This window comes from Mustela lutreola, chromosome 1, assembly GCF_030435805.1.
Source record: "Mustela lutreola isolate mMusLut2 chromosome 1, mMusLut2.pri, whole genome shotgun sequence".
NCBI classification, from domain to species: domain Eukaryota; kingdom Metazoa; phylum Chordata; class Mammalia; order Carnivora; family Mustelidae; genus Mustela; species Mustela lutreola.
Window position 1 is genome coordinate 159,843,095 of NC_081290.1, and position 20,555 is coordinate 159,863,649.

Here is a 20,555-nt window from a genome sequence, read left to right on the forward strand (position 1 = left end):
AAGCCCTATTACAATGCTGTCATCATCAAGACAGCATGGTACTGGCACAAAAACAGACACATAGATCAATGGAACAGAATAGGGAGCCCAGAAATAGACCCTCAACTCTACAGTCTACTAATGTTCGACAAAGCAGGAAAGAATGTCCCATGGAAAAAAGACAGCCTCTTCAATAAATGGTGCTGGGAAAATTGGACAGCCACATGCAGAAAAATGAAATTGGACCATTTCCTTACACCACACACAAAAATAGACTCAAAATGGATGAAGGACCTCAATTTGCGAAAGGAATCCATCAAAATCCTTGAGGAGAACAAAGGCAGCAACCTCTTCGACCTCAGCTGCAGCAACATCTTCCTAGAAACAACGTCATAGGCAAGGGAAGCAAGGGAAAAAATGAACTATTGGGATTTCATCAAGATCAAAAGCTTTTGCACAGCAAAGGAAACAGTTAACAAAACCAAAGACAACTGACAGAATGGGAGAAGATATTTGCAAACGACATATCAGATAAAGGACTAGTGTCCAGAATCTATAAAGAACTTAGCAAACTCAACACCCAAAGAACAAATAATCCAATCAAGAAATGGGCAGAGGACATGAACAGACATTTCTGCAAGGAAGACATTCAGATGGCCAACAGACACATGAAAAAGTGCTCCATATCACTCAGCATCAGGGAAATACAAATCAAAACCACAATGAGATATCACCTCATACCAGTCAGAATGGCTAAAATCAACAAGTCAGGAAATGACAGATGCTGGCGAGGATGAGGAGAAAGGGCAACCCTCCTACACTGTTGGTGGGAATGCAAGCTGGTGCAGCCACTCTGGAAAACAGCATGGAGGTTCCTCAAAATTTTGAAAATTGAACTGCCCTATTACCCAGCAATTGCACTATTGGGTATTTACCCTAAAGATACAAACGTAGTGATCCAAAGGGGCACATGCACCCGAATGTTTTAGCAGAAATGTCCACAATAGCCAAACTATGGAAAGAACCTAGATGTCCATCAACAGATGAATGGATCAAGAAGAGGTGGTATATATACACAATGGAATACTATGCAGCCATCAAAAGAAATGAAATCCTTCTATTTGCGACAACATGGATGGAACTAGAGCGTATCATGCTTAGCGAAATAAGTCAAGCAGAGAAAGACAACTATCATATGATCTCCCTGATATGAGGAAGTGGTTGATGCAACATGGGGGCTTAAGTGGGTAGGAGAAGAATCAATGAAACAAGATGGGCTTGGGAGGGAGACAAACTATAAGTGACTCTTAATCTCACAAAACAAACTGAAGGTTGCTGGAGGGAGGGGGGTTGGTAGAAGGGGGTGGGGTTATGGACATTGGGGAGGGTATGTGCTTTGGTGAGTGCTGTGAAGTGTGTAAACCTGGTGATTCACAGACCTGTACCCCTGGGGATAAAAATATATGTTTATAAAAAAAATTAATAAAAAATAGAGATTTTGCCTCTGAAATATACTCATGAGAAATTAAAAGGGAAGCCAAAGACTGGGAAAAAATATTTGAAAAATACATATCTAATAAATGATTTTTATTCAGAGGATATAAAAAATTCTTACAACTCAATAATAAAAAGAGAAATAATTCAATTTTAAAAAGACAAAATATTTTAGTGTGCTTTACCATTTTCTATGATATATCTACCAATCCAACAAAATGTCCAAAATTAAAAAGACACTGTACTGTGTTGACAAGAATGTGGGACATCTTGAACTCTCATACAAAATGGCAGCCACTTTGGAAAAGAGTTTAGGAATTTCTAAAAATTTTGAACACATATTTACTTTATTACCCAGCAATCCTATTTCTAGGTATTTCCTCAAGACAAATGAAAATATTCCTGTACAAAATCTTCTATGTAAGTGTTCCTAGCAGCTTTCTCCTCAATAACATCCTCAGTGCCCACTAACAGGTAAGTATATAAGCAACAGTATCAATGGCCATACCATGTGATACTGTTCAGGAATAACAAAATAATAAGCTACTAGCACATGACAACATGGATAGATCTCAAAAAAATTTCACTAAGCAGAAGACCCAGACATAAAGGAATACATATTATATGTTTTCATTTATATAAAGTTTTAGAAAAGATTAATCAAATATACAATACAGAAAATACATCAGAGGTTCCCTGGCTCTTAAAACTGGGATGATGGGAAAAGATTGCATGGGATGGAATACAAGGGTACTTTTTAACTTGCAGATATGAGCTGTATTTTGATTACAGGACTAGGCTACATGGAAGCATGTGAATTTGTAAAAACATATCAAAATGTATGCTAAAAATGGGTACATTTTATTGTATGTAACTATATCTCAATAAAGATGACTTTTAAAAAACTCTTGAAAGGTAATAAAATAAACAATACCTCTCTTAATGAAAACCAGTTGCACTTTTATTTCATTTTTATTTTTGAAAACAGGGAAACATGAAGACTAGCTAATTAGAAGGGAACTCTAATATCTTTTTAGTTTCTTTTAGAATACTTGGCATATTACTATTGTGATGATACTAGCTATCTTTTTTTTTTTTTTTAATTTTTTATTTTTTATAAACATATATTTTTTATATACATATATTTTTATCCCCAGGTCTGTGAATCACCAGGTTTACACACTTCACAGCACTCACCAAATCACATACCCTCCCCAATGTCCATAATCCCACCCCCTTCTCCCCAACCCCCTCCCCCCGGCAACCCTCAGTTTGTTTTGTGAGATTAAGAGTCATTTATGGTTTGTCTCCCTCCCAATCCCATCTTGTTTCATTTATTCTTCTACCCACTTAAGCCTCCATGTTGCATCACCCGAATGTTTATAGCAGCAATGTCCACAATAGCCAAACTATGGAAAGAACCTAGATGTCCATCAACAGATGAATGGATCAAGAAGATGTGGTATATATACACAATGGAATACTATGCAGCCATCAAAAGAAATGAAATCTTGCCATTTCCAACAACGTGGATGGAACTAGAGCGTATCATGCTTAGCGAAATAAGTCAAGCAGAGAAAGACAACTATCATATGATCTCCCTGATATGAGGAAGTGGTGATACTAGCTATCTTTATTGAGAGTGTACTCATTGCCAGGCACTCACCATATCCTCTCCTGGGAAAAGCAATTATACACACAAACACACATTATCCTCCTGTTTTACATACAAGAAAACTAAGGTTTCCAAAAGGATATATTTTTGAATAGCATATAATGTATTATTTGTTTCAGGGGTGGAGGTCTGTAATTCATCAGTCTTATACAATTCACAGTGCTCACCATAACACATACCCTCCCCAATCAAAAAGCATATTTTACTAGTCAAATGGGATCCTGATATTAAATACCAGAGAAAGGATTTGATCATTTGATAGCAGGTCTGCCTAACTCTAAATGATATTCTTTATTTGTTAAGATTTTATTTATGTATGTATTTATTTAAGAGAGAGAAAATGAGCAAGAAGAGAAACAGAAGAAGAGGGACAAGCAGACTCCCTGCTTAGCATGGAGCCCAACATGGGGCTGGATCCCAGGACCCCAAGATCATTACCTGAGCTGAAGTCAGATGTTTAACTGACTGAGCTTTCCAAATCATATTTTTTATACCATATCAGCTCAGGGTGCCAACAGAGGTCATGAGTTAGTGCCCTGACAATTATAGTTTTGGTTTGTTTCTTTAAACATTGCACAACTTATCAATAATTTTTAGTTTACCATTTCCCATAGAATTTCAAAATTAATCTACTCATAATCATTGTACCACATCTATAAATGTAGGAGATATGTCTAGGTGTGCTCTAAGCAGGCCCTCAATTTTGAGGCTGAATGATTTTTTTTTAAATACCATTATCAACCTATTAAGGAATAACATCAGAATGTTTTAACACATGTGAGGTTACATGTGTTCCCTATATAATGAAACTGTCTAGGCTGATGAACCCTCCCAACATCACTTTAAAATGAGGAGAAATCGTTTTTAGCCAACTTTCCTTTGAAGCCTGTTATAGATTTTATAATCACTGCTAATTATTTTACACAAAAATAGAGGGGAAATTATTGCCATTGATTCAAGCAGTTAACTGGGCTTTTAATGGGATGTCATTTTGCATAACTCAATTATAGTTTGTTGACATTGGCAAATAATTGAACCTTTTGTAGTCAGCTTTTAATGGTCAGTTCCAGATCTTCATTTTTAACATAGTACTCTGGGTACAATTTGACTTCTTCTCTCAACACACTTTTTGTGCACTATTCATTTCCAATTAGTTCTTAATTGGGCAGTACTCTTCAGCTGCTTTTTATTCTTTTCTTCTTTGTCCTTAACTGAGATAAGTTACCTTCTTGGGCTTTAGTATTCTCACTTGCCACATGCTTCTGCACTTACATCAATTTATATTTTAATTAGTATTTGAGATGTTTTTTTTTTTCTTTTGACCTAAATTTACAGGAAAATTTGACAACAAGATGATGAAGAACATTTTATATGAGAACAAAGTAGAATAAGTTACCAGAAATTATACCAAAACAAAGCAGAACCTGTTCACAATGAGACAGAGAATTATACATATCTGAGACTGCTATTAAATCACTATCCCAGGTAAGACATTGTTGCAGCATAAAATAGAGACCTATATCTTAGTCTTTCTCTCTTTTGAGAAACTCTAAGTTCTTAGTGATTAATAGTGAGGAAGGATAACCAGGTGATATATCTCAATAATTACTTAATTCAATATTTAGCACATTTCTACTAAAATGCAGACACTGTTTCAAGTGCTGGGGACACAGTATTAAATAAAATAGAAAAACTCCTTGCTGTTAGGGATTTATGTTTTAGTAGAGAAGTCAGTAATAAACAAACACATATACAAATACACGTCAGCTGTGTTAAGTGTTCTGAGGAAAAGCATAACACGGAAAATGCAAGGGAGCGTTGTTATTATACATGAGATGGTTCAGGAAGGCATTTTGAGGAGAGATATGGCCAAAACACAATAAGCACGGGAAGGGTAGAGGAAGGTGAAGCTGGATCCTTAACAAGGGGTCACATCATGTGACCTGACAATTATAGTCAAAAGTCATGGGAGGAAAAAAAAAAAAAAAGGCATGGGAAGAATTTTGGATTTTGTCCTAACTCAGATGGAAAATCAGTGAGAACGAGTAGATTTCTTCTTCACTCCATTTTACTTCAGCTATAAGTCTGTTTACACTAAGGCCAAGTCTAAAAGAAATGAATTTATTGGCCTAAACTAATCATGCTTATATTTTGGTTCTAAAACTAAGCAAATGGTATCTTTTGCATCTCAAGTACCTATCTGGCTGATTTATTATATGTGTTGTCATATTAGATTATAATTAGATTGGCATGTCTTTCTGCTAGATTGTGAGCTACCTGAGCATAAAGACTTTAAATAGTATATTCCAGAACTAGTAAAGGGCTTGTACATATTTTTGATACTGATCTGAAGCTAGTAAATAGCCTTTATCAAGATCCTTTGTCCTTCCTCAGTCAGAGAAACAGGCAGGGCTCTTCTTTCACAGTCCCTACAGAAGGCAGCACTGGCTCTCAAATGGAATTCATCTGGTCTTTTGCATATTCCCCACTAAAACTGAACCAAGAAACTCAAAATGAAAGTGAGACACAACAGGCTCATGGATATTATCCACTCATTTTGTCAATTCAAAGGGAAGTAAGAGAACCAAAGAACTTTCTATGATGGTGATGTTTTCTAAAATAGGTTTCGCATTTACCACTCAAAAAAATGAGCCAATTTCAAAGACCTATTGTTGAAAATCTAAGATGTCATTTATAGATATCAAATTAGATTAATTGACCTTTTCTAAAATACTAAAAGGCTGTTGTTTTTCTCACACTCAAATTTCCTAAATGTCAGACAAAAGTAAATGCCAAATGTGAAAAATTAAAAATAGTAGGAAAACATATGCTATTTATAATTTTTAAGGAACAAGCGCTATCTTTTCTGAATTTGTTGTATTTAAAATCTCAGAAAATCATTTGTCATGGCTTTAAACACACGACACTATTTTATTTTTTAAATCATTATTAAAATCACTTATTTTATATTTAGATGTGCATATATATACATTACCTTATTTCATGCTTAATTATTGCATTTTCATTTACCCCAATGAGATACAAGTGTCTGTAATAAACACTTTTAAAAATGTGTGGAAGCAGATTCATCCCCACAGCCTCCAAAAAGGAGTACAAGCCTGCTGAATCCTTGATTTTATTTCTGAAAAATTTTAAGCAGAGGATTCAGTTGAGCCATGTTTTATCCAGACCTGCTAACCTTCAGAAGTATAAGATAATAAAGTTATGTTTGTTAAAATAAATTTTAATGTGATACACACACACACACACACACACGGATACACATATGTTTACTATGAGGAGGCAAAGGAGAACATGCAGATTTTATAAGTAATAAAAAAGATGGGGTTCCTGGGTGGTTTAGTCATTAAGCATCTTCCTTCAGTTCAGGTCATGATCCTGGGCTCCTGGGATTGAGCACCACATTGGGCTCCCTGCTCAGCGGGAAGCCTGCTTCTCCCTCTCCCACTCTTCTTCTCTCACTGCGTCTTTCTCTGTCAAACAAATAAAATCTTTCAAAATATGTACATATATTTTCTTACATCTAACTATAAACATATACTGAAAAATGAACTCTTGCACATTATGTAGTTAAATACCATACATTCAATTATATTTCCTTGATTAATTATCTCAAGAAGTTCTCCTAAGTTTTTAAGTATTAATTCAATCATGAAAAAACTAGTTGAGACTATCTACTGTGCCTTCTGTCACATGCTGGGGAAAATAAACTTGAAGAGGTAAGTGGCATCTTGTATTCCAGACTTCCAAGTTATGCAGAAAACATATTTTAAAAACATTGCTATTTTTCTCAAAAGTGGTAATGCTCATGACATAATTTGCAACTCAGAATTTTCACCCCACTATAAATAATAATTTAGCAATTAAATACTGAATAATAGAAAATTTACAGGATTGATTCACTTCCTGGAATTAGGTAGCAAGAAATTCATAAAGCAATCTTTAACTTTTCAGGGACAAGAATTAATGCTTTATAGAAATATCCTTCTTCTTGTGGAATGAATGTATCATTTTTAAAGTAAGTCATGCTTTTTTATGACCTCCTTAGAAGTTTTTATCTACTGCAAGTTCACTGATATTGTCTCCTATGTTTTCTTTTAAAAATTTTACAGTTTTATTATTTACATTTAGGTCTTTCATCCATTTTGAGTTTATAAATGAAGAAAAAGTAAGAAGAAAATGTAGAGTAGTGAAGAAAAAGTAAGAGTTTATATTGTTGCATATAGATGTTCATTTTTTCAGCACCTCTGTGGAGAAAAAAAACAAAAAACAAAAAAACAACAAACAAACAAACCTCTCCTTTTCTCACTGACATGCCAGAACACCTTTGGTGGAAAGCAACTGGCCATATATTTGGCCTATTTTTAGAATTTTTATTCTGTTCCATTAATCTTTATGTACCAATCCTTTCTTGATTCATGTAGCTTAAAAAAAAAAAAAGTATTGAAATCTGGCAATTGAACTCTATTTTCTTTATCAAAACTACTTTGATTGTTCCATGCCCTTTTTAGTTACGTATAATCTTTAAAAGAGCTTGTCAATTTCTATAGAAAAAAAGACTGATGGGATTTTTATTTGGGTTACATTTATCTATAGATTAACTTTGCGATAGTTGACATCTTAACACTGTTGAATTTCCCAGTCTATTAGTATGGTATATAACTCAGTATTTAGGTCTTAATATACCTCAGCATTGATTTATAGCTGTCACTATATAAGTATTCTGCATATTTTGTTCAATTTAACCCAAGAATTTCTCACTTTAATATAAGTACAAATGGTATTATTGTTATTTAACACGTTTTTAAAATTTCAGAACTAAGAAGAAAAATTTACCCACATAATTCAAGGGCAACCCCAGATCCACTACCAGAACTGGTCTGTTTATCCACAGAGGCAATAAAGCAAATAGACACAACAGGATCCTATAGAACTCTCCCAAATTCCTCCCTCAGGCTCATACCTTGGAAACTGAAAATTCTTGATGTCTTGAATTTCCTTGCAAGGTCCTACAACTTGCCACCTGCATCTTTGTTCCAGGAAGACTGATTAGTGGCTCTTTATCTGATCTTCTGACCTCTTTCTTGTTAAATTCATTACTCATTATACTTTCTGTGAAAGCCCTTATAAATTTTATTTTCTTTTTTAAAAGATTTTATTTATTTATTTGAGAGAGAGAATACAAGCGTGGGTGGGGGAGCAGAGGAAGAAGGACAAGCAGACTCCATGTTAAGCATAGAGCCCAACTCAGGGCTTGACCCCATGACCCTGAGATCATAATCTGAGCCAAAACCAAAATTAGTATCATCATTAATGGGACAAATGACATCATATGGATTTTGATATGGCACACTGAGGCAGAAAGAAGAGCATTTCTAAAGTATTCCTACCAAAAATTCATTATCTGAATCTAATTATGAGGAAAAATTCAACAAGCATGAATTGAGGGATATTTTACAAATAACTGACCTCTGATATTAAAACTACATCATCGGAGAGGGGGGTACCTGGGTGGCTCAGCTCTTTAGGTGACCAAGTTGGTTACAGCCCAGATCATGATCACAGGATCGTGAGATTAATCCCCACAAAGGACTCAGCACTCATCATGGAGTCTGCTTGAGATTCTCTCCCTCTCCTTCTAACCCTTCCCCTGCTTCCCCCTTTCTCTCTCTCTCAAATAAATAATCTTTAAAAATAAATAAATAAATTATAAATAAATAAATACATAATAAAAAGAAAAACATCACAGTTATGAAAGATAATGAAAATCTAAGTATTCTGAAGTAAGCTAGAGACATGATAATTACATGCAATGTGTGGTTATGAATTAGACCTTGAATAAGGAAGAAAGTTTCTTTCTGAAACTGAACACTTGATAAGTTTTATTTACCTATGAATTTAAGTACTTTTCCAAAGGTTAATTTCCTCATTTTGATCATTCTAAAGTCCTAATGTAGGATAATGTTTCTAAAAATGCACATTGAATTCTTCAGAGAAAAAAAGGATGTCCTGTCTGAAAGTTTCTTTCAAATATTTTAAAAGAAAAAGTAGTGGAAATGTGGTAAAATATGAACATTTAGGGAATCTTAGGGCATTTGAGAACGCTTTGTGCTAATTTTATGACTTTCCTGTGAATCTGAATTAAAAAAAACAAAAAAAACAAAAAAAAAACATTAGAAACCTCCGGACCAGGATTGAAATGAACATATGCTTTTAATCTCCTCTTCCTGAGCTATCTTTAAAATATAGGGGAAAAAAGAAAAGAAGGACAAGATGGAGGGAAAGAAGGAAGATAGAAAGGAGGGGGAGAGGGAAGGAGGGCAGGAGGGAAAGAAGGAAAGAGGAAAAGATGAATCCATAACAAGTTATGGCACACCTTTGCTTAGGAAGCTTTTTGAGGATCTAGAAGTAAACTATGAAAGAGGAAACAGTAACAGTGTACCCAACTCAGAAGGGCAGTCCCAGAGAATGTCCGGTCCAGCTTGGAAGAAGGAGAATGAAGAGTTTGAAAGTAAGGTATTGTAGGATACGAATAATAACAAATAACTGACAAGTTGAATAAAAATGGCCATTTGACCAAGACGAAGAATACTTTTTTTTAATGTAAGTAAACTATAAGTTTCATTAGAAACAAAAATTTGCACAAAAAATAATTGTTATTGAGATAAATGGTCCAAATAAGAAGACAAAGTCAATGGGATTTAAGTAACAAAATAAACTACAGCAAAGATAGACTAAAGCTGAAGGATATTAAAGTAGGGCAAGAAGGCATATGTTTTCTTTATCTACCAAAAATTTAGGGGTGCCTCCGTGGCTCAGTGGGTTAAGCCGCTGCCTTCGGCTCAGGCCGTTATCTCAGGGTCCTGGGATCAAGTCCCGTTTCCGGCTCTCTGCTCAGCAGGGAGCCTGCTTCCCTTTCTTTCTCTCTCTGTCTGCCTCTCCGTCTTCTTGTGATCTCTCTCTGTCAAATAAATAAATAAAATCTTTGAAAAAATGTTAAATAAAAATTGTGACACAACACTAGCAAAAATAATAAGCAGACCAACATACAAGAAATATATGCAACAAAGAAAAAGTCTTCAAATATAAAGTTTTAATTGGAGCTATTCATAGAAACACCAATGAAAATGATAAAATTATAGTCATAAGAATTATGACTATAAATTGTAGTCACCTTTGTGGAAGAGAAAATAGATTGGATTGAGGGGGTTACAAAAATGTCTATTTTTTTGGTAATATTTAGATCTTTGGCTGGTATATGGGAATTCTTTCTTCTGTTTTGCTGTTCCAAATTTTTATTATGTCTACTATTTCATAATATTATTTAAAGAGTAAAATTAGTCAAAATATAAAAGTAGACATTTGTGTGTCTGTGTTGGTTTCCATTTTTCCAACAAAGATAAAAGCCAAAGAAAGAGTCTCCCTGGATTGAAAGATACTTGACCTGTGCAGATTATATGTTGGAAAGACTTGCTTTCCTTGATAATGACATTGACACTAAAGAAAAATTTTATTTGCTGATTTATCAAGTTAAAGCAAGGTGCTAAGAAGACTAAGTTTAACCATACTGTGCTCTATAGTTCATGAAACAGACTTTTATCATTTGTGATATCTTTCCAAGGATGTTTGGATCAAATTTTATTATGACAGCTATATCTTTTTCTTTTTAAGATTTTATTTATTTTATTTGACAGATAGAGATCACAAGTAGGCAGAGAGGCAGGCAGAGGGAGAGGCAGGAGGAAGCAGGCTCCCTGCTGAGCAGAGAGCCCGATGCGGGGCTCGATCCCAGGACCCTGGGATCATGACCTGAGCCGACGGCAGAGGCTTTAACCCACTGAGCCACCCAGGTGCCCCACAGCTATATCTTTGATGTAACCTCAACCTCCATTATTAAGAGAATTTCTTAGGTGTGAGCACAATCCTTTTTTAGGAAATAGCATTAGTTAATAAAATACCTAGAGAAATTTACACCATAAGTAGGAAAAACATTACATATCTGTTTTTCTCTTTACAATTTTTGTTCCCCAAAATGTCAGAAAAAGCCACAAGAGCTTTTTCTTTGTTGATTATTTTCCTTTATCAGTCTTACTTTTGCAAAAGACTAAGCAAAGTATAAAGGAGAACTTCTAACAATTGTAAAAATGGACATAGTGCAGAAATTTATTTATGCTCCCAGTGAAGTTTTGATATCTAAACAGCAGACCTGCAGGACAGTAACCATTGCCAAATCCTCTGACCATGCGTAAAGTTCCAAATCTTTAATGGGAATTTTAAGAATAGAGTATTCCTGTCAACTCACAACTGAGCACTGTAGTGCTGAGCACTTCCCTTTTTGTAACTGAACCTGTAAGAATCATCTCTAAGTAAAGGAAAAAGCTTAAAATATATTAAAAATTATTGGAAAGAAAATGTAACACATTTCTGTATGGTCAGATCAACATAGCCAGGAAAAGATGTCTCCTTCAAGCGTGGAGGTTTGTTTTGTTTTGTTTTTTCCTTTCTCTTATATGAATCAACGTATGAACTGAAGTTTAGTTGAAATTGAGTTTATTGCTATTTGGCAAAAGCCTTGACTGTCTCAGAGTGAACGTATTTTCAAGAGGGAAGATATCCTGTTTTTTATTCCATTTGCAGTAATGTACAAGAAAAGCCTTGCCTTGAATTTTTGCATATTTAAGTGCCAAGAAACAAGAATTACATTATTGGGGGGGGAATAGCTTAGTATAATTTGGTATAAGCGAACTTGTCTTATACAAGTTGTAGATCTCTTAATTTGCTGTGAACATAAGTATAATTTATAATTCTTGGGAAATGAAATTTAACAGTTGAGGAAACTCAGCAAAACAATACAAAAACTAAGTATTAATCTAAATTTTCTAGATTATGCAAAGATTACTTTGAAAGCCATAAAGAATGGCCCTGGCTGGCTCAGTAGGTTGAGCTTCCAACTCTTGGTTTTGGCTCTAGTGGTGATCTCAGGGTCCTGAGACCTAGTCACAAGTTGGGCTCTGAGGGGAGTGTGGAGCCTGCTTGGGATTCTCTCTCTCCCTATCCCTCTGCTCATCTTGAGTCTGCCTGAGATTTTGTTTTCCCTTTTTCCGTCTTCCCTCCTTGCTCCCTCCCGCTCTGTTCCCTCCTCCTCTGCTCCATTCCCCACTTGAGCTTTTTCTCTAAAATAAATAAATAAATAACATATTTAAAAATCATAATAAATAAATAAATAAAAGCCATAAAGAAAGTATATCCATACCCAGTTGACTAAAAAATAGGAGTCTGAGCAGATATCATCAGAAAATTTTAATGTGGGGAGAAAAGCTTAATGAATTTCATTATTTTTAACCATTTTTATTTCTCTTCCTTCTATAGAAAACTTCTGGTCCAACTGGATAATCTGTAGTGATACAAAAGTCAATGCTTCGGGGCACCTGGGTGGTTCTGTCAATTAAACATCGAACTCTTGATTTTGGCTCAGTTCATGATCTCAGGGTCATAAGATTGAGCCCCATGTTGAGGTCTGTGAGAACATGGAGTCTGCTTGGGATTCCCTCTCTCCCGATCCTTCTGCCCCTACCCCACCACGACCAAAACTCCCCATGTGTACATGAATGTGTGCCCTCTGTCTCTCTAAAAAAAAAAAAAAAGCCAAAGCTTCATCCGTGGACAAAAAGTCAGTCAATTAAGTCAGTTAACTCCTTCCTTTCCTTCCACTCAGCCTTAGAAACTATAATTATGTAAGCAAGTAATTTTAAATGTTTCCTTTCTTTTTTTCCTAGTTTGGACTAAGCTTAAATCAGTCTCTCCTTTAAATAATTTTGAATTTCAAATCTAATTTTGGTTTAAATTGAGTTCTACTTTAAATAATTGACTTTTGAGTTTACAATTAATCTTGGCTTAAATACATTTAAGTATTCCTTCTGAGTTATAAATTTAGCAAGTGAAAAGGAACTCGGATTTTCAAGTGGGCATGACAGTAATCAATTAGTAGTCATTAAAAACCAGAATGTGCAGGGGCACCTAAGTAGCTCATTCAGTTAAGTGCGAGACTCTTGACTTAGTTCATGATCTCAGGGTGTGAGACCAGACCCCACATTGATCTCCATGCTCAGTGAGGAGTCTGCTTGAGACTATTGTCTTCTCCCCCTCTCTGCTCCTCTCACACTCATTCTCTCTCTCTGAGAACAAATAATGTTCTTTCTTTTTTTAAAAAAGATTTCATTTGTTTATTTGACACAAAAAGAGAGATCACAAATAGGCAGAGAGGCAGGCTGAAGAAGAAGAACACTCCCTGCTGAGCAAAGAGTACAATGAGGGGCTCGATGCCAGGACCCTGAGATCATGACCTGAGCTGAAGGCAGAGGGTTAACCCACTGAGCCACACAGACGCCCCAACTTTATTTTTTTTTTTTTAGGCCAGATGTGCAAAGAGTGTGGCATCTTGGTTTGAAGGCTGCTCAGACAGAAAAGTCCTTTCCAACACACTTCTTTTATTAAAGGGTAATTTTTTCAAAACTTATTCTTATAAATTAGAAATAATTTCCAGGGAAGAAATCTTTAACTTTAATTTTAAATTTCAAGTAGGTTAAATTCTGTTAAAATAAAATCAAGAGAGTTTATTTTAATTTAAAATTTACAAAAATAAGTTTACATAATTCTCCTAATTAAAATAAATTCAGTTGAGAATAGTAGTTACTAGGGGCACCTGGGTGGCTCAGTGGGTTAAAGCCTTTGGCTCAGGTCAGGATCTCAGGGTCCTGGGATTGAGCCCCACATCTGACTCTCTGCTCAGCGGGGAGCCTGCATCCCCCTCCCGCTCTCTGCCTGCCTGTCTACCTGTGACCTCTGTCTGTCAAATAAATAAATAAAATCTTTAAAACAATAGTAGTTACTATAGATTAAAAAAAAGATTACAGTAAAAGCATGATACTTTAATTTTTCTAAGAATTTGGATATTTGTATGAAAGATTTAAAGAAAATTTTCTGAATTTCTTGTATTTGTTTTGATGTCAAAGTAGTTATTATTATTAACATGATCCTTAAAGGTTTGTAATATAATCTAAACATGTGTCTGCAACTAAATTAAGTAGTAATCTAAATAATTACTGGTTCAAATTAATTTCTTTAAAAGTCAGATGATATTTGTGGCATTTTATTAACTATTGAGTATGTACACTAAAAATTTTTTTTGTATATTTCTAGGAGTTTAAATACTTTTAAGATTTTATTTATTTATTTATTTATTTGTCAGAGAGAGAGAGCACGCACAAGAAGACAGAGGCAGAGAGAGAAGCAGACTCTCTGCCAAGCAAGGAGCCCAATGTGGGACTTGATCCCAGGACTCTGGGATTACTATTTGAGCTGAAAGCAGTGGTTTAACTGACTGAGCCACCCAGGCATCCCTAGAAGTTTAAATATTTAAAAGTTTAGAGACTCCTAGGTGGCTCAAACAGTAAGCATCTGCCTTTGGCTCAAGTTATGATCCTGGGATCCTGGTATGGAGACCTGTATCTGGCTTTCAGCTGAGCAGGAAGGTTGCTTCTCCCTCCCCACTCCCCTGCTGTGTTCTCTCTCTGGCTGTCTTTCTTTCTGTCAAATAAATAAATAAATAATCTTGAAAAATAAAATAAAATAAATATTTAAAAGTTTAAAAACAGACATTACTATGTATGTATATGAAAGATATACCTATATTTCTAATAATATATAAAGAGTTTTAAAAATTTACACAACTCTCAAAACTTGTTTATATCTGTTATCTTATTAATTAGCCATCATGTGTGCTATCTAAACATAATATATCTTTCCTAATGAAGGTCTCAGGAAATTTAAGGATTTTCACTGGACTCATAATAACCAGGATATTTATCTAAATTTACATACCATGAAATTTAAGACCTTAGCTCCAAATAAAAATAAATATCCGTATGTAGTTCCACATACACAATTCACATTTGTGTTCTATTTATATGTATTACCTGACTATAAAGCAATTTTTTAAGGTCTCTTAATAAAAATAATAAATGGTAAAATAATTTGAGTGTATAATATACACACATTTTAATATGTTTAAAATTTAGGATATTTTTAAAATTATAAATTAAACATTTAACTTATCATATATTTAAATGGAAATAAGAATTCATCATATACAAAAAAAAAAGGAGCCAAAGCCAATATATAACTTAAAATGGAATATTGAAATATATTCAAATGTTCCAAAAGACAGAAAGAGGGGCAAATAAATAAGTGAACAGACAGAAAAACAGAAAATAAATAATAATATAGGTTAAATTATAGATCTAAATCCAACCATATCAATAATTATATCAAAAAGCAGAGACTGACAGAATGGATAAAAAACAAGACCCTACTACATGCTACTGATGAGAAATGCAATTAAAAATATAAAGACACAAAAAGGCTGAACAAAAATAGCAAAAAGTATACCATGGAAACAGTAAGCATAAGAAGATTGGGGTGCCGATTTTAATAGTTGGTAAAATAGAATTCAAAACAAATTATTAACAGAAATAAAAAGGATATTTAACAATGATAAAGGGCCAATTAATTAGGAAAGCATAACAATTATCAATGGACATCTACTTAAAAGATATTTTAATATGCTGACAAATTAAGCTTCATGAAACTAAAGAATGTAATTAAGCATTTGATTTGGCATGAAATATGTACATATGTAACTTGACATATAAAGTTAGCAAGAAATCGTTTGTCATATGATACAATGTGATACTGATATGATACAATCATATATGACAGAGAGGAAAAAAGTGACCGGAAAGGAAAGACTATTTTAAAGGCTTCTAATGTAGAAAATATCAGAAAGAATAAAAGATTTAATCAGATTTATCCAAAATTTATTTTAGCAACATATGAACAGCTATATTTTGTTTAAACAGCTATATTTTTGTTTAAAATTGGCTATGGCAATCCTAATTTATGATTAAACATCTAGATGGTGAGTTTAATGTATCAAATATGACATTTGCAAATATCTTCTCCTATTCTACAGGTTACCTTTTAGTTCTGTTGATTGTTTGCTTCGTTGTGCCGAAGTTTTTTTTTTTTTTTTTTAATTTTGATGAAATCACAATAGTTCATTTTTGTTTTTGTTTCCCTTGCCTCAGGAGCCCAAATGTCCACTGACTGATGAATGGATAAAGAAACTGTAGTACAAATAGAGAGTGGAATATTACTCAGCCATAAACAAGAAGGAAATCTTGCAATTTGTGATGCCATGAATGGACCTAGAGGGTAATATGTTAAGCAAAAGAAGTCAGTCAGAGAAAGACAAATACCACATGATTTCACATGGTAACAAAACAACCCTGGGAAGGAAAGGAGAGACAAGCCAAGAAACAAACCAATATCTAGTAATGAGATTGAAGCAGTGATCAAAACCTCCCAAAAAACAAGAGCCCAGGACCTGACAGATTCCCTGGAGAATTCTACCAAACATTCAAAAATGAAATAATACATATTTTCCTGAAGCTGTTTCAAAAATTAGAAACAGAAAGAATACTTCCAGACTCTCTTTATGAAGCCAGCATTACCCTGACACACAAGCCAGGCAAAGACCCCACCAAAAAGAAGAATTTCAGACCAATATTCCTGATGAATATGGTGCCAAAATTCTCAAAAAGATGCTAGCTAACAGGTTCCAACAGTACATTTAAAAGATTATCCACCATGACCAGGTGAGATTTATCCCTGGGATGAAAGGGTGGTTCAGCATTCACAAATCAATAAATGTGATAGAACAAATTAATAAGAAAGAAGAGAAGAACCACATGGTCCTCTCAATTGATGCAGAAAAAGCATTTGACAAAATCCAGCATCCATTCCTGATTAAAATGCTTCAAAGTATAGGGATAGAGGGAACATTCCTCAGCTTCATAAAATCTATCTATGAAAAAACTACAGCAAATATGATCATCAAGGGAGAAAACTGACAGACTTCCCTTTGAGATCAGGAACACAACAAGGATGCCTACTATCTCCACTGTTATTCAACACAGTACTAGAGGTCCCAACAATAGCAATCAGACAACAAAAAGCAATAAAACATATTCAAATTGACAAAGAAGAAGTCAAACTCTCTCTCTTCACAAATGACATGATACTTCATATGGAAAACCCAAAAGACTCCACCCCCAAACTACTAGAACTCATACAGCAATTCAGGAATGTGGCAGGATACAAAATCAATGTACAGAAATCAGTTGTTTTCTTATACACTAACAATGAAACTATAGAAAGGGAAATTAGAGAATCAATTCCATTTACTATAGCACCAAAAACCATAAGATACCTGGGAATAAACCTAATCAAAGAGGTAAACTATCTGTACTCGAGGAATTACAGAACACTTACAAAAGAAATTGAAAGTGGGGGGAGTCAAGATGGCAGAGAAGTAGCAGGCTGAGACGACATTAGGTAGCAGGAGATTAGCTAGATAGCTTATCAAACTATTGCAAACACCTACAAATCCAGCAGGAGATTGAAGAGAAGAAGAGCAACAATTCTAGAAACAGAAAATTGACCACTTTCTGAAAGGTAGGACTGGCGGAGAAGTGAATCCAAAGTGATGGGAAGATAGACTTCAGGGGGAGAGGCCGGCTCCTGGCAAGTGGCGGAAAAACAGAGCACAAATCAGGACTTTTAAAAGTCTGCTCCACTGAAGGACACTGAGGGCTAAACTGGGGTGAAGCCCATGCAGGGTCAGCATGGCCCCAGGTCCTGCAGGGTCACAGGAGGATCGGGGGTATCTGAGTGTTGCAGAGGTCGCAGGTATTAGAGCGGGTAAGCCAGCTACAGAGACAGAGCCGAGGAGTGAGTTCTCAACTCATGGTTACCTTGAACTGTAATCTGGAACAGGCCACTGATCTGTGAGTGGGGTCCCCATGAAATCCAGGGAGACACCCCCTGGAAAAGCTCAGGGATCTGCAGGGTTTGGAGACTCCAGGTGGAGCTGTGTGCCAGAGACAGAGAGGGTTGATCACAGACTGGGTGAGCTTGGAGCGTGACTGGAGGCCAGGGAGATGGGAGTGACTGAGCGCTTTTCTCTGAGGGTGCACTGAGGAGTGGAGGCCCCGAGATTTCAGCTCCTCTGGAGCCAGAGATTGGGAGCCCGCCATTTTCATTCCCATCCTCTGGAACTCTACAGAAAGCGTTTAGGGAACAAAAGTTCCTGAAAGCGAACCAGAGCAGATTACTTAGCCTGGCCCCTGGTAAGGATGCTGCAATTCTGCCTCAGGCAAAGACACTTGGGAATCACTACAACAGGCCCCTCCCACAGAAGATCAATAAGAAATCCAGCCAAGACCAAATTCACTTACTAAGGAGAACAGTGGAATTCCAGAGGAGGAGAAAGCAAAGCATGAAATTCATGGCTTTCCCCCCATGATTCTTTAGTCTTGCAGTTAATTAATTTTTTTTTCTGCTACATTTTTTTAACTTTTACCCTTTCCTTTTAATGTTTTTTTAACTAGTTTATCTTAACAATACCTTTCATTAAAAAAAATAATCTTTTTTGAACATTATTATAATTATTTTTCATCCTCCATTGTATCTAACTTTATTTTTTGTATACACATAGGGTTTTTTCTTCTGAAAAATTTGAGGTACAACTTCTTCTAATAGATCAAAATATACCCTAAATCTAGCTCTGGGCTTGTTCTAGTCTCCAGGCCAAGCAAATTCTCTCCACTTTCTTTTTCTTTATTTTCCCAACCAACTTAATTTATCAATTCCTTTTTTAGAAATTAAAAAAAAATTTTTTCTCATCTTTACAGGTATATTCCATCCCTTCATTGTGTTTACCCTTATATGTTTTTCATTCTTTAAAATTTTGGGAGGTAGTTTCTTCTAAGAGACCAAAATACTCCCAAAATTAAGTGGGTGACCCTGTTCTAGTGACCAGTCTAATATAAATATAAATACACACACACACACACACACACACATATAGATTCTTTTTTATATTTTTTTCTTTATTTGTTTTCTTTTTTTAATTTTTTTTTCTAAACTCCTTTTTATCCCCATTCTCCCCCTCATGATTTGGGGTCTCTTCTGATTTGGTTAAAGCACATTTTCCTGGGGTCTTTGCCACCCTTTTAGTATTTTATTTGCTCCTTCATATATTCTTATCTGGACAAAATGACAAGGCAGAAAAACTCACCACAAAAAAAAAAAAAAAAAAAAAAAAAAAGCAAGAGGCAGTACCGAAGGCTAGGGACCTAATCAATAGGGACATTGGTAGTATGTCAGATCTAGAGTTCAGAATGACAATTCTCAAGGTTCTAGCCGGGCTCGAAAAAGGCATGGAAGATATTAGAGAAACCCTCTTGGGAGATATAAAAGCCTTTTCTGGAGAAATAAAAGAACTAAAATCTAACCAAGTTGAAATTAAAAAAAGCTATTAATGAGTGCAATAAAAAATGGAGGCTCTTACTGCTAATAAATGAGGCATAAGAAAGAATTAATGATATAGAATACCAAATGACAGAGAATAAAGAAGCTGAGCAAAAGAGAGACAAACAAATACTGGACCATGAGGGGAGAATTCTAGAGATAAGTGACACCATAAGATGAAACAACATTAGAATAATTGGGATTCCAGAAGAAAAAGAAAGAGAGAGGGGAGCAGAAGTTATACTGGAGAGAATCACTGTAGAGAATTTCCCTATATGGCAAAGGGAACAAACATTAAAATCCAGGAGGTGCAGAGAACCCCCCCAAAATCAATAAGAACAGGTTTACACCCCGTCACCTAATAATAAGTTTTATAACTCATAGCGACAAAGAGAAAATCTTGAAAGCAGCCTGGGAAAAGAAGTCTGTAACATACAATGGCAAAAATATTAGAATGACAGCAGACTTATCCACAGAGACCTGGAAGGCCAGAAAGAACTGACATGATATATTCAGAGTACTAAACTAGAAAAACATGCAGCCAAGAATACTATATCCAGCTAGGCTATCCTTGAAAATAGAAGGAGAGATAAAAAGCATCCAGGACAAACAAAAACTGAAAGAATTTGCAAACACCAAACCAGCTCTACAGCAAATATTGAAAGGGGTCCTCTAAGCAAAGAGAGATCCTAAAAGTAGTAGATCAGAAAGATCAGAGACAATGTACAGTAACATTCACCTTATAGACAATACAGTGGCACTAAATCCATCTCTCTCAGTAGTTACCCTGAATGTAAATGGGCTAAATACCCCAATTGAAAGACACAGGGTATCAGAATGGACAAAAAAACAAAATCCATCAATATGCTGCCTAGAAGAAATTCATCTTAGACCTGAAGACACCTCCAGATTTAAAGTGTGTGTGTGGGGGCAATTTACCATGCTAATGGACATC